Source organism: Thamnophis sirtalis, unplaced genomic scaffold, assembly GCF_051295495.1.
Source record: "Thamnophis sirtalis isolate CommonGarterSnake01/CBP01778 unplaced genomic scaffold, rThaSir2_p1.2 scaffold_5, whole genome shotgun sequence".
Lineage (NCBI taxonomy): Eukaryota > Metazoa > Chordata > Lepidosauria > Squamata > Natricidae > Thamnophis > Thamnophis sirtalis.
This window is the reverse complement of record NW_028261385.1, coordinates 73,026,523-73,042,444: the sequence shown is the minus strand read 5'-3', so window position 1 is coordinate 73,042,444 and position 15,922 is coordinate 73,026,523.

The following is a 15,922-nucleotide window of genomic DNA, read 5'->3' as shown; positions in this document are numbered from 1 at the left end:
AAATATGAACCAGTTGCCGAACATCTGAACTTTGGTCACATGACCATGGGGATGTTGTAAGGGTCGTAAGCATGAAAAATGGTCATACATCACTTTTTACAATGCTGTTGTAACTTTGAACAGTCAGTAAACAAACCGTTGTAAGTCAAAGGCTATCTGTAGTTCATGGTGATGACCTTTTAAACGTAGAAGATGTTGGATAGCCATTTGTCTGAAATGGTATAGGGTTTCCTTACTAGGCAAGGGGTTGGACTAGAAGACCTCTAAGGTCCCTTCCAACTCTGCTATTGTATTGTATTGTATAAGTTAAACTTATTTCTCCTGGAACGTTTAATATTGAGAGGTAGATGTATAACTATGAAGAAATGTGGCTTGATTCAAAAGCTGTTTTTCACATTTCTTCTTTCTTCACTGAATGCAACCTTTATTGCTGTCACCTTTATTAATAATTTGAGGCTTAACAAAAAGGACTTTCTGCCCGAATCACCATTATCATCTTTTGTAGCTGCACTTAAAGAATATTCTGCAAAGTGCAAATAAAGTATCCGCTATATGGTGAATATCCAAAATAATTCTTGAACGTATCTATAGAACTGTCATTGATTGGCATTGAAAAGACCTGAATGCTATTATATTATGGAAACTTGGAGGTTTTTAAAAAATATATATATATTTGAGTCAACAGGTAGACAAAGAAAATTCAGACCTTTGATGACCCCTGGTGAATAAATTTAGCACTGCATTGAGATAACAGCTTTAAAATGCTTCTCACAATGAAATCCTGTACATTCTCTGAGTCATATAACAAAGAGAATGTTTTTTTTTAATATTATGGATGCTTATACACTTTTTAATGTTTAGTCTTGATTACTGGTTATAGAGATAATCTTTTTGGAGATAACAATAGCTCTTCAGATAATAAAACTACAGAGACTCTTTCAATGAAGATTTAAAAGGTTTATTACAGAGAAAAAGCAACTTATGTAATAACTCTTATTTGCTAAAGAGCATGATGTTTTGCATCTGGAATTCTTCAAGTATTATTCTGTGGAAAATGTCTTCATTTAAACCAAAGCTCTATGTGCGAGAGTAATTTTACAGAGAAGCATTTTAGCAAACTGGTATTTTTAAAATGCAGCACATACAACCCACTAAAAATATACCCGTGTGACATTTATCTGATATAAAAAATAATTTGACAGTAGAAAATATGATTAGCACTCCTTTTGTTTTTTAAAGGTGAATGAGCAAAATATTGCCGTGCCCCAGCATATCAGCATGAAATCGCCAGCTGTAAGTCACATTGGTGCAAGGAAATAACCTTTAGGTTTCTGGAAAACATAAATTGTACACATAGTCATGGAGCCTTCTGGATGGCAGGGAAGTTAGAGGGCCCAAATTACATTCACTGGCACAGCCTCACACTCCTCTATGTGGACCACACTGTCCTGCCCCATACAGTCTCCCAAACTAGAAACGTTAAAGCTATCCTAGAGAACAGGTGGAGAACGATTTTACAATCTTATGCCGTTGTTGTCCCCAGTTCGGGTCTGAGCCTGGTGCCGAAACCAATGATGGACGCCAGACACGAGGTGCAGGTTTTCTGATTGCTTTTTATTGGAGTACTCCAAGGAAAAGGGTTCCTGATCTAAAAGCCAAGAACCAAGAACAAAGGATTAAGGAAGCTTTATACATTTTCACTAAAGGAGAAGGCGGGACAAAGTGAGATAACAAAAAATATCATCGAATAAACATTTTAGTAATAATTCTACATTTTGTCCGATGGGTCTCTAGCTGTCCCTATTCCTAAGCCTTGGCTTATGAATGCCCCTAATACACATTTCATTTGCTGCAGGCCATCCCTAACTTTTAGCTGAGGTCTGCAAGTTATCTAACTACCCATGATTTCTACAAGCTTTACACATGCCTATTTCCTGTTGATAAGCATTCTTTGTTCTTTCTAGATAGACCCCACAATTACAGTCTTCTTGATTTACTTTCAAGTGTGTGCCATGACCTTGCTTTAGCAGCCAGCCCATCACAGCTGGATTCAGAAGATTCAGAACTGTGATTGATTGACTGATTGATTGATTGATTGATTGATTGTATGCCATCAAGTCACTGTCAGCTCTTAGCAACTGTACCGATTGATGTTCTCTGGGTTCTTCTCCAAGGGACGGATGCTTTAGATCAGAGGTGGGGAACGATGGCCTCTTTATGACTTGTGGACTTCAATTCCCAGAATGGCTGGCTCAGGAATTCTGGGAGTTGAAGTCCACAAGTCATAAATGATCCATCGTTCTGCACCCCTGTCCTAGAGGAACATGGGTCTGTAAAATGAGGACTATAAAGAAGGATGGAGAGGAGAAATAATTATAATTATATTTTAAAATTGTATTTAATGTATATTCCAACTTTATTATTTTTATAATGCAAGGCAGTGAACATACACAGTATTCTTTTCTCCAACACACACACACACTAACCATACCTGAATATGTGTTTAATCTTGGTGGTTATGCAAATTACATTTTAATTGGAGGATTTTTAAAAAATATATATATAATCCTACTTATGAATTAGATATAGGTTAGTTGGCAGCTAGCAATCAGCGGTTAAACGTATGGTCAAATTTCACAATTTGCTGATGGATGCAACATATAAACTAATGGTTGCAACCAAATAGTTCCAGTAAATTTGGCAGTATAAAAACAAGTATGAAAAGACAAACCCCTTTGGGAGGGAGGTCGTCAGGACAGCCTTGATTTCTGGTTACTACATGGAGAAGTCTGCAATTTTCTTCGCAAGATTTTTGGAAACGGCTTGCCATTGTTTTCTTCCTGAGGTTGAGAGAGTAACTGGCCCTAAGGCACTGAACCAGCTTTGCCCAAGGATGGGTAACAATTCAGTCTCCTCTCTCTTTAATTCAGCACTAAGTACATATATCCATATGCATACATTATTATTTTTGTTTAATTACGTGCCATTAAGTCATATTTTATTCCTAATGACAACATAAATAGATTTTCTTCATGATGATATGTCCCTATGATAAGTCCCTAACCTGGTCCTTCAGTTTTTCCAATAGTGCACTTATCACCACTTTTATTGAATTCATCTTCTTCTCTTTCCTCCCTCCTTTCCCAGTATTAGTGCCTTCTCAAAAAAGTTAGGTCTAATGTGCCCAAGGTAGGATAATTTGTGCTTCAAGTGAGAATTCTGGGTTGAATTGTTCAGTGCTCCATCAGCTTATTTTCTTGACTGTCTGACCTGTTCTCAGAAGTCTTCTCCAACCAAAGTTTAAGGCACCAATATTCTTCCTAACCTGCTTCTTCAAAGACCAACTTTGGGTAGATCATACGGTCATCACAGATAATGATTGCAGCAATGGAATTTGATCCTGCCACCAAGAGCATTCAACAAGATGTAACCCATTGAAGAGATCCACTTAGCACTGTACTATAGTGAATGTTTCAATAATGTTTCAAAAATGCTCTGAAGTCTTCAGGTCACTCTGCATGCGATGATTTAAGCTTTAGACTTGACCCCAATTGTGTGTAGGCATTGACGGATGCCTACGCTGTGAAGGGGTTGATAAGTAAGTGTAGGTTGCAGAGACGTTTGTCAATGGGTTGATGCAGACACCTCCCAAATCTCAACTGATTTGTTGTGTGGAGATGTGCGTTCTGCATGCTGATTAATAGATCTGACTTCCTGTTGGGAGGCAGGTGGAAGGCAAGCCACATTCAAACAACAAAATGGAGCAGCTAGAGGAGAGACCTCCAATGCAGTATAAATGCAACTGCAATGCAACCATCTCCAAATGAAAGATGTATAAGTTCCCTGACATGCAGTGATGCAGACATCTAAATCATGTCTTAGTCTGATCCTGACAATTCCTTAAAGTAAGTCAACATCTCCCATACTGTAGATTTTACAGCTGGTGGGGAGAGTTGAGCCTACGGGAATGGCTTCCTACGGCCAGAGGCAACATTTGTGAATTATAAAAAATGAGCATAATACAACTGTTCTTTACCTGGCTCCTTCCAGATGTGTTCAGACTGCACCTCCCAGAGTTCCTGGCCAGTATGCCCTGCTGGCTACCTTCGCATCAGCACATCTGGAAGGGACCATATGGGGAAGACTGTAATATGGCTTCTTACGGCCAGGGAAGGAATGGAAGATTAAACAGCAGATGAGATACAGACAAGATAATTACACAGCATTAAAACTTCAGATTTATTTTTAAGACATTTAAGCTCTTTTTAGAAAAGACCTTGCTAAGTTTTTTTTGTGAGGAGGGAGTCCTTAATGCTGAAGGAAATGCAGGAAGAAATGTGAATATCAAAATGTACTACTGATACCAAGAGAAACCAGCAGGCAGGACTGATGTGAAGTATAGGAATGGAGGAACATCGGATTTCAGGGTAGAAGGAAAGAAACTGTTTATGCATCTTAATGCACATTAAATTGATGCTGGTGGAGGAGAGGGAGATACTGTAATATAAAGCAACTCATTTTCCTGCATTTGTGTGCATTTACCAGAAATACAGACAGGTCCCCAAATGTGCAGTTCTGCATTGCTGGAAACCTTTGAAAGTAGAGCTTTAACGTAAATAGAGAAAAGCTTTCCACTCAGATGCACCTATGGCCAAAGGCAATATTTAGATATATTCATTTCAGTGGTGGGATTCAATTTTTTTACTACCGGTTCTGTGGGCATTGCTTTGTGGGCGTGGTGTGGCTTTGTGGGTGTGGCTTTGTGGGCGTGGCAGGGGAAAGATACTGCAAAATCCCCATTCCCTCCTGATCAGCTGGGATTCGGGAAGAAGAGAATAGATGGGGGCGGGGCCTGTCAGAGGTGGTATTTGCCAGTTTTCCGAACTACTCAAAATTTCAGCTACCGGTTCTCCAGAACTGCTCAGAACCTGCTGAATACCACCTCTGATTCATTTGCATTCTGAAATAAAGAAATGTTGCTTGGAATCAGATTTTGCTTGGGAGAGTCATGCATTCTATAGAGAATCATTAGTTGCAAAGTTTGTGACCCTCTAGAGGTGTCCAACCTCAGCAACCTTAAGACCTGTGGACTTCAAGTCCCAAAATTCCCCAGCCAACATATATTGGCTGGGGAATTCTGGAACTTGAAATCCACAAGTTGCCAAAGTTGGACACCTCTAGAGAGAGCCTTCTGAAGGCCATGAGATGCTCTCTAGAGAGGTTTTCATTATATATAGACATGTATAAAATTGTATTTATAGACATATATATTTGTGTGTGTGTGTGTGTGTATGTGTGTGTGTGTGTGTGTTTTCTGAGGTTTTCGCGGGTGTTAGTATGTAGGTCTCTAGTTATTCGGGTTTTCTCCTGAGTAAAATTGGAGATGTCTTGGCAACGTTTCGATGAAGTCTCATTCATCATCTTCAGGCTTGGTGCTTCCAGGAGCAAATGGAAGCACCAAGCCTGAAGATGACGAATGAGACTTCGTCGAAACGTCGCCAAGACATCTCCAATTTTACGCGGGAGAAAACCCGAATAACTAGAGACATACACACACACACACACACACACACACACACACACACACGGAATGCACACAAGAATGTCTGCTTAGGCTATCGGTATTCATGGAACACATATATAAGATTTATGTACATAAGAAAGTGTGTAGGATTCCTAGCTGTGCTTAAGGCTTCTGAATGGGCATGAAATGTCACCACCTCTACATCTTTTTCGCAGGGGAAAGCTATTTCAAAGTTAATGGTTCGTGAGCTCCCACATTCTTTCTGCAGGTTCTGTCAAGAGGTTTTTCTTCTCTCCAACTCCGAGCATCAGGTGATTGTTAGCAGAAAATGGGAAGAATATGCCTTGTCTTTGCATTCAACCAATATTACAATTTTATAGATGTTTCATTCAGCATCTGTGTCGACTAGGGCCAAGGGTAATCTTCAGATTAAAGTAGAGTAAACCATGGGGTTTTTTTGTGTGTGTGTGTGAAGATTTTCATCAGAAATAAGATGCACTAGCTGAACTATTGGGGATAATGGTGAAAAGGTCTAGTTAGCATTATAGGTAGAAGTGGTGAGATTCAAAAATTTTACAACTGGTTCTGTGGGCATGGCTTTGTGGGCATGGCAAGGGAAGGTTACTGCAAAATCCTCATTCCCTCTCTACCCCACTAACCTGCTTTCCAGCTTCATCCTCCTGTTCAGGGCAACAAAAGGTCGACCAGCTGGGAGGCAGCAGAACCGGGGCCAGCCTATTTGCCGGTTCTCTAAACTACTCAAAATTTCTGCTACCAGTTCTCCAGAACCTGTCAGAACTAGCTGAATACCACGTCTGATAGGTAGGTTCTCATAAGCACCTCTGTAACAACTTCAGAAATGAAATTTAAAGCAACTTTAAAGTCATTTATGAGTTTCTTGTTCCTTTTCTTGCATACAGGTAGAAAGTGTGGGCTAGACTGCAATGAATTATTTTCAAATCACTTCTATTGCTCATTATAATTTATGACTGCCTTTACCAACTAGCTTCCTTGTGCTATCAAGATGAAGTTGAACTGAGGACTAGATGGGATGCTATGAGATTCTGATCACCGTATGACCTTGGTTGCCTGAGATGAAGAACAAGATGGTGATTCTCTGTCTCTCCAGCCCATTTCAAATTCAGTATCTGTGATCTTCCATGATAGGCAGTCATCCCACTCTGCCTCATGGTAGGGCTGGAACTGCGTAGAAAAACATCAACTCAAGTGTTCCCAACGAATGCTGAAGGCTGTCATTCAAAGGAACATAAAAAAGCAGAGATGCAGGGATGGTTGCATGTACAACACTTAGATGCACCAATTTTCGTTCTGGAATTTTTTTCTCCCGTTTGAGGCATCACAACAGTGTTTTATTTTCACTTCTGATTCAGGAACACTCATTTGGGAGTTGGAACATTTTGTATTGTCAGATGGTCGACTTGTTCTCCTTTCTGTTCCCAGAGCCAGAGGTTCTGCATGACTTATTCATCTTGATATGGACCAACTGGGTTGACTTTGGTGGTTGAGATCCTGTGCTGAACCAGCCTGAATATTTGGGAATTGTGCACCCCTGGATAGTTATGCTTACCAATCTGTGTTTGCAGGAGAATGTTGTGTATCCTACAAAGATAAAAATAACTACAACAAGGATGTATTGTATAAACCTTGGAAAATCCTGTAAAAACAGTAGAAAGAAATCAATTAGAGTCACCATGGAAACAACTAACAATGTTGCATGCTAGAAGGACTGAAAAATAAAGCAAGGAAACCAGCAAAACAAAACCTGCATATATTTGGTTAATATTAAACAAATGAAGTAGAATCCTTATTCAAGACATTTTAATAATATTACTGTATTTTAAATAAATGTTTCCAGAATAAAGATGTCTTTAGGAGAAAATTGTAGTTTATAGAGCTTTACGTATTATCTCACATTATTCCAATTTATTAAATCTTCTTTTAAAAGAGATTAGAATAATATGATAGATACCAAATCTCTACCATTTTAGATACTTGGTGTCTAGCATGTTTGATACCAAGAGTCTGAAGATAAGTGAAAATCAGTAGTGATGCATAACCTTTTATTTATTTTAAAATAAAGCTCTTAACCAATCAAGTGATATGTATAACATATTTATGAATATATGTGTATGTATATCAAGGGTGGGTTCCTGCCAGTTCTAACATCTTCTATAGAAGAGGTTCCACAAATCTACAGTAACCGGTTCCAGCTCCCTCCCCCGCCCATCCGCACATCATCAAGATGAAGAGCGAGAGGAGGAATTCTGGGAGTTGAAGTCCACAAGTCTTAAAGCTGTCAAGTTTGAACACCCTTGTTTTTTTTCCCTAAAGAGTTAGGGGTGTAAGGGTCTTGTAACTTGACAGTTTTAAGACTTCCGTGCTCCAAATGCCAGAATTTCTGAGCCAACATTTTGGTTGCTAAGCAAGAGCGTTGTTAAATGAGTTTCACCACATTTTACAAGTTGGCCACACCCACCCAGTCACATGACCATCAAGCCACTCCCACCCGGTCACATGGCCAGCAAGCCACTCCCACAAAGCAGGCCACACCTACAGGAGAGATTCTAAAAAAATTTGAAACCTACCACTGATGTGTGTGTGTATGTCCAGGGGTGGGCTGGGCTTCTATACCAGTCAATACTGGTTCGCTGCATGCGTGCTTCACTTTCGTGCACGCAGGCCGTATGCTGCTGGTGCATGAACAGTTGAGTACATATTGTTCTGTGCATGCACAGAAACATGCCAGCAACAGCATAAGAGATCAGGGAACCAGTTCGGGGGTTACCAGTCACTACCGGTTGCTGCCGGTCATTGCTGGTTCTGTGACCCAGGCCACAATTCCACTACCGGTTCAGCTGAACTGGGCCGAACTGAGAGCAACCCACCTCTGTGTATGTCTATATGTATATCTATATGTGAGTTTGTATCTCTATATCTCTGTCTGTCTGTCTGTCATCTATCTATCTATCTATCTATCTATCTATCTATCTATCTATCTATCTATCATCATCATCATCATCATCATCATCATCATCATCATCATCATCATCATCATCATCATCTATTTTTCCCAGACAAGAGAAAAAGTGGGATGGCCATATTCTATTCTTCTAAGAATACTCCCCCTTTTTAAAAAAAACAATATTAGTAGAAGTATGTAAAACTAGCTCCATCAAAAGTTACATGTGCAGCTCTTAAGTAGCCTAAATTACAAGTAAAGGAATAAAATAAAGGACAGCAATCATCAGTTTCTGAAAGTAAAAATAACACAAAATATAGCAACGATACACATAACCTGCTAATGATAAAATGCATAGAAGCTGCCAGTGCACTTTGGGGAGTTCAGTCAGGGGGGACGGTGGGGGGCTGGTGGTTTGTGAGGGCAGTAGAAGAAGATCTGCTGTCTTTGTTAAAAGAGCAGAAAGATTAGAGGCGCCATTTCTTCACTCCCCACAAGGGCAGATCTAGTCCTCATTAGCTTTTTCTGAAAACCTTCTTTTCTCAACGCTGTTGAAAATCATTCATGTGTTCCTCTTGATTTTCAAGAAACCTGAGAATAAAGGTAAGTCACTGCCGTCCAATTGGGGCCAGTATGGATGATTTAAAATAACTCAAGTTTTAAAATAAATATTATTGTCTGACTTACTGGCAGAGGTCCTTTTCGGTTAATTGAAGCAGAGTTTAATGAATCAATCAATCAAAGATTGCAATTTTCCACAGAAATAATAATATTTTTACTGTCATAATTAGTGATCCCGAAGAAAATAGCTAGTGAGTTTTCATATTTTTTTTAATTTCCCAAATGTCAGTACCAGCTAATTCTGCTCCTGATGGAGACAACGGAAGCTTACGATTCGAGGGGGAGGAACAGTTACTCTTGATTTGTGCTCTGATAAAACATTGACACTACTTCTCAACTGGGCTTCGTCACCCACCCTTGGGAACTCTTCATTATCCAAAAAGGAGCTGAGATTAGGGTAAACAAGTCATTGTCAGGATTGAAATCCATTTCTATTTTCTTTCGTGACTTATAAGAAGGTAGAGCGTAGTACTTGAGTACAGAATGTGCAGGGGAGGGCTCTGTGTTCCCAGCGTGCATTGTGCCTCTTTGGCATGTCAGGGACTTGGGGACGTATGAATGACCCTGCGTGGGTGCAAATCAATGGAGCACTCTCTGAACCTTTTACAAGAAAAGAAGAAACAATGCCATCCTCTTAAGAGGGAACTGCTGGAACATCAGGAGGCATATTTGAAAACACACACACAAAACACACACGGGCAGCCAATGTTATTGATGTTCCCTTCCTTCTCTCCACGTTAACAGTCAATGCATCTGTTTGTGTGCTCCAAAGACCCAAACTGTACTCATCCAGATGGCTCTTCCATCTCTGTTCTTTCTGTCTGTTTTACAAACATACACAAAGGCAAGGGAGGATTTAGGAGTCTCCTTGTGCTCTTAGATTATGAAGCTGACAACATATGACTTGGAGGGGAAGGAAACAGTAGCTATGACTCTAAGTTATTTGGCCCATATAGACATTCATAGGCTGCTCATTCAGAAAATGGATGCCAATCTCTTGTCAGTGTTGTGTACATCTTATTTCCTTTGTGTTCTGTACATGACTGTAGTGGTTGCGCTGCCCTCGTTTGCCATGCAGTTTTCCTTACTTGGTACCAGAAGATTTGCTAGGACCAGGGGTGGATGTCTATTGGTTCAGACAAGTTCGGGCAAACTGGTAGCTCCGATGATCAGCTGGGAGAGAACCAGTTCTCCCCGATGATCGGATGGGCCCACCTGCCCACCCGCGCACTTTTTCCCTACTTTTGTCTTCTCAGCCGATTTGCACTGCAAATCGCGAATCAGCTGTGTTACTCCTCCAAAGAAACCCGGAAGTGAAGATTCCTTTAAACTGCGCATGCACTGCAAATTGCGCAATCACCAAACCGGTTGTTAAACCGGGAGGAACCCACCACTGGCTAGGACACATGACTGGGGACTGAGGAAATTGCTGCATGACACATTAGCTAATCCATTTTCTCAACCTCAGTATCTAAGATGCTCAGACTTCAAGAATTTTCCAACATGGAGAATTCTGGGAGTCGAAGTCCACATGTCTTAAAACTGTCAAGGTTGAGAAACACTGCTGTCATGCCACTGAATATTTACTTTCAGATTTACAGAAAAAGGGATCTCCTCTGGGATATATGTAGAATCCAAAGGCATTCCTGAAGTAAAAAAATATTAAAGAATTTGTGGGTAACAAGGAAGGGGCCCATCCACTCACTGATGTCACACTGGGGGCCCGTTTTACAACCTATTTTTGCCACAGGTGTTAAGCAAATCACTGCAGTTGTTACGTGAATCACACTGTCATTCCAGCTTCCCCTGTTAACTTTGCTTGTTGGAAGCCGGCTGGGAAGGTTACAAGTTGGGATCACATGACCCCCAAGATGGTGCAACAGTCACAAGTACATGCCAGTTTCCAAGCACCGAAAATTCTGATCACATGACCATGAGGATGCTGCAATGGTTGTAAGTGTGAAAAACAGTCATAAGTCACTTTCTTTAATGCCGTTGTAACTTGGAACCATCACTAAATGAATGGTTGTAAGTAGAAAATAACCTGTAGCCTCCTGTTTCTGCCACCAGCACAGCCCCATAAAAGGCAGCACAGCAAGGAACCTTCTCACGCAGAGATGTTCTTGAAAGCCACATTGTTCCAGCTGGCTCTTTAATGTTTTCCTCCCTCCTGCTTTTAGGCCAGATGTCATTTTTTTTCTGTTCTTATTTAAATAAAAGTGTTGAATTGGGTTCAATGTGTTCTTTATCTTAGCAATAACAAATACCACTGGATTAACATAAGGCCGTGATGCCAAACCTAGGGCACGCATGACACAGGTAGCGGGCTGAGTCCTCTCTGCGGGCACATGAGCCGTCACCCCAGCTCAGCTCCACCGCACATGCGCACGTGCCTCCTGCTGGCCAGCTGATTTTCAGATCTCTGCTGCGCATGCATGGGGAAGGGACGCGTGTGGGAAATGCAGGCACATGCACAGGAGATACGGGGGTGGGGGAAGACGGGGGTGGGGAATGTGTGTGTGTTTGTGTGGCCCCCAGTGGCCTGTTTTTGGTCCCAGGAGGCTGCAGGAAGGCCTACTGGGCCAATACTGAACGCGGGGGTGTTGCACGACCATTGCATTATGGGTGTGGGCACACATGTACACACTTTCAGCATGTGACAACAAAAAGGTTCGCCATGACTGACATAAGGTGTAGCTTTGTGATCTGTGATTGAGTGGCCTGGAACCGTTGGATTTAGCACCGTTGACTGGGATAATATTGGGAGTTGAAGTCCAGAGGTCGTCAAGTTGCCAAAGTTGGACCCTAACTGGTCGCTCTTTTCTTATAGCAAGTTATCAGAATGAGAGAACCTGAAACACGTCCTTAATCTATTACACTCCAGCCCTCCTTGCAATTCTCTGTTCAATATACTGCCAGCCCATTAAAATAAATGGGACAAGACTCGCATCAAATGGAATGTCCTTGTAATCTAATTTACATGATAAAACTCATTTTCTGGCGCTTTGAATAATGTCAAACTCTCATCTAATGTATGATTTGATCACCTCTGCAAGATCAAAATGCATGCGTCTGGAACATATTTCTTAAACTGTATTTAACCCTTATGTCTTGAACCTGAAATATGCCTAAAAAAAAAAATGTGAGTGGGTCAGTAGACCTTTAACGCAGTGGTGGGTTCCGGCCGGTACGCCCCGGTGGGAGCAGCAGGCACCGTACCAGAACGGTGCTGCGGAGGGCCCACCCACCTGCCCGTGTTCCTTACCCGTATTTGATCCAACCAAGCCATTTGCGTACGAACACGCAGCGTATGTTGCCTGTGCAACACTCCGCCGAGCAGCTGGAGCCTCATAGGGCGGTGGTGCTCATGCGTGCACAGCGTGCATGCATGTGGTGGACGCCCGGCCCCATCGCAGCTATCGGTTGCGCTGTGATCCGGAACCCATCACTGCTTTAACTGTAACTAGAAGCGTCCCAGTAAAACACGGAATAACCATTTCTGAGGGGATCCCTGTTACACCCTAAGTAATTGGCAGCCACTTCTTGTAAATAACTGATCAGTCAATATGGGGAGTTCTTAACTTACAACCATTTGTTTAATTACTGTTTGAAGTTACAATGGAACTGAAAAAAATGACCGCTTATAACTGCTTTTCAGACTTAACAACTGCTGCAACATCCCCATGGTCATGTGATCAAAATTCAGAAGCTTGGCTGATATTTATGATGGTTGCAGTATCATAGGGTCGTGTGATTCTCCTTTTGCGACCATCTGACAAAATCAATGGGGAAGCCAGTTTCACTTTACAACTGTGCTGCTAACATAACAACTGCAGTGATTCACTTAACAACTGCGATAATTAAGGTTGTAAAATGGAGCAAAACTCACTTAACAACTGTCTTGCTTAGTAATGGAAATTTGGGGCTCATCGTGGTTGTAAGTTGAGGACTGCCTGTAATAATAATAATGAAATCCTAGTGGTGATCTGACAGGAGCTGTCATCATGCACAGAGTTAGGAGAGGCTCATTTCTCCCTCCCTTTCTTCCTATGTTTTATATCTTCTCTTGTTCATAAATGCTGAGAAGTAAAAAGGGAAACGTGGGTGAAATTCCTCAGGCATCTCTAGATTTGCAATGATGCTCTAGGACTTAATCTTTGTGATGCCCAGATAAAAAGGATTAAGTGTCAATTAGCCTTTTCATCCCTGTTTGCAGAAGAGGGCTGATTGCAGATAAAATTAGCCATTACGTTTTCAAAATCTAGCATCCCTGCATAGGATTTAAGCTTATTTTCTTCTGGTTTGATGGCCCAAAATATCAAAAGAGGGATGGGTCGTTTCCCATTAAAGAGAATTTCTCTCAGTCTCCAGCACTTGGTGCTTCCCTTTTCTGCACCAGACTCTGAAGGGGCTAAATTCTGACATGATGCTAAAGCAAAAATGGAATTAAAGGAAAGGCCAGAGAGAGAAAAGGCTGATTTTGGGACTCCTTCATTGGCCAGCTGAAGGGATTCTGTGAGGGCCTACAAGGCTCTTACTCGAAAATCAGAGAAGTGGGAATGGTCGTGATCCAGAAATGCTACTTCCTGAGTGACAGTTAGTTGAAAAACAAAGCCTAAATCCCCACAGATCTGTAGGTACCATAGCCTTATCTTTCTTGCACCATTGTTTATTTTTCTTAAATTTCCCAGCTCTTATATAGGAGATTTGCAGCACTCATGGCAAAATCACAGTCCTAATGGAAATAATGTAGGAGCTCAAGGCATTGTTCCTGGGTTGCTCCCAGTTTGGCCCGGATCGGGTGAAGCGGTAGTAGTGGCGGTGGGAGGCTCCACCCACCCACCCAGATGCTTCTGTGCACATGTATAGAAGCGTTGAGCGCATGAGCAAACTTGTAGTAAAACAAAATGGAAACCCACTACTGACAGTTCAGCACCTGCTGGCTAGGAGAAGATGCAGAAATCTTTCCATTTTCTGAGCTGCCAGACATTTAAACCCTCCCCCCATAACAAATTTTGGGGCCACAATGTAGAGCTTTCTGTGAAAAATCATTACAACTAGTTAATATCAATGTTGGCACCAGTCTACCGCAATCTGTTCCGCAGCAGCTACAACAACCCCCAAAAAGCAGAGGTAAGTAATCAGGGTATCATCTTTCCACCAGAAAGACTGCCGAGAGTAGCCTATTTCATACATGTTAATCCTCCACCCCTCCCCCAGTTGATCTGATTCACATTAGACTTCTAGCTGAGGGTTTTTTTTAAACATTCATCAAGAATAAACACTCTATGCATATTTTCGAAGGAATTGCTGTGACACAAGCTTTGCCGTCAAGCTGTTGTTTTGCTGAGTGGAATCTAGAGCCGAACCACTTAGGTGCATTTTGCAATGTGCTCTGAACGAGGCGCGCAAGCCTGTTCCCGGCTGACAGAATTTTTTTTCAGTGTTCCCTGCTGTTTCCTGAAATGGGGGTTGATCGGTCCTTCCAGAAGGCAAGGACAGGCTGTGTAACTTTCTGAACAACATGCTATGCTTGGCTGGGGGGGGGGGGAGCTTGCTATTTCAGAAAGAAACTCTTAAGCCTTCTCCTGGCTGAGGGTCTTCCACAGGCATTGAACCCTGGTTTTATAATTCTCATTAACCATGATTGTGCATGCTAGGCATGGTATCCCCCAAGGCAGGCAAGGCATCAGCTTGAGGCAGGCTGCGTTGCCATGGGCCAGTTCTTCTGCCCACCCACCCATCCCCAATTCCTCTGCAACTCCCCTTCTTGCTCCCTCATCCCCACCGCCCATGATTGCTTGGGGAACCGGTCGCTGCAGAGCCTCCAAAGAGTCACTGAGCAGCCACAAACCCCATTAGTGGCTGAGCGCAGCCGCCTGACAGCAGCAGAGGTCCTCTGACCTCCTGCTTCACAATCGTCAGCGTTAATGAAGTCCTAACAAGGCAGCCTGCCAGGAGCTCAGCGAACAGCGCGGCAGCCTCCGTTTATAAGGAGCAGGAACTCATTGTGATCAGATGCAGGATTGAGGCAGAGCAGCGTAAATTAAGACTCCCAGGCACCAGCCACACACCTCAGATGGGCAGGCCGCTCATTCAGAAAACGGATGCCAATCTCTTGGGGTTTTTTTTTTTAATGCGATCCTTTTATTAACAAATGTTAGATCTTTTTGAAAAGGGGAGCAATTAAGCACAGGGAGGAGAAACTGTTAGGAGGTAGAACACGGAGCTGGGAAAGAAAGGAAAAGGGGAGCGTGTAGGAGGCTAGGCAGAAGTTTTCAACCCAGTGCCATGAGAACATAAGAAGGGTCCTGTTTGATCAGTCCAACAGCCTCTCTCGTTCGGCATTCCCTCTCCTCCTACACCCCCCTCCCCCACACACACTGCCTCTTGGAAGGTGAAAGTAGCATCATAATGTCCAGCAGCCATTGGTATTCAGAGACCTGCTACCTCTAATCTCTGAAACGGTCTTCAGCCACTAAGATTTGGCTGCCAATAGGGTTCCTTGTGGGATACACACCCACACAGCTTGGTGTATATATACCAAGGAATATGTATATGTAATTCATGTACATACAAACAAAAAGTCTGTCTGTCTGTCATTCTATATGGTCAGTTTCTGTGACTACATGTGCAGAACAGCAGTCCAGTTGACTGTAGCATAATGCTGGGCTGGGCTGCTGTCCTGCCTGCAAAAAAGGGCTTGAGGTATAATATTTTCTTGCTCTAGGGATGGAGCTGGAAAACAGCATTCTTTTACAAGATGTTCCAGAGCCCCAAACCTCCTGGCTCTGCGG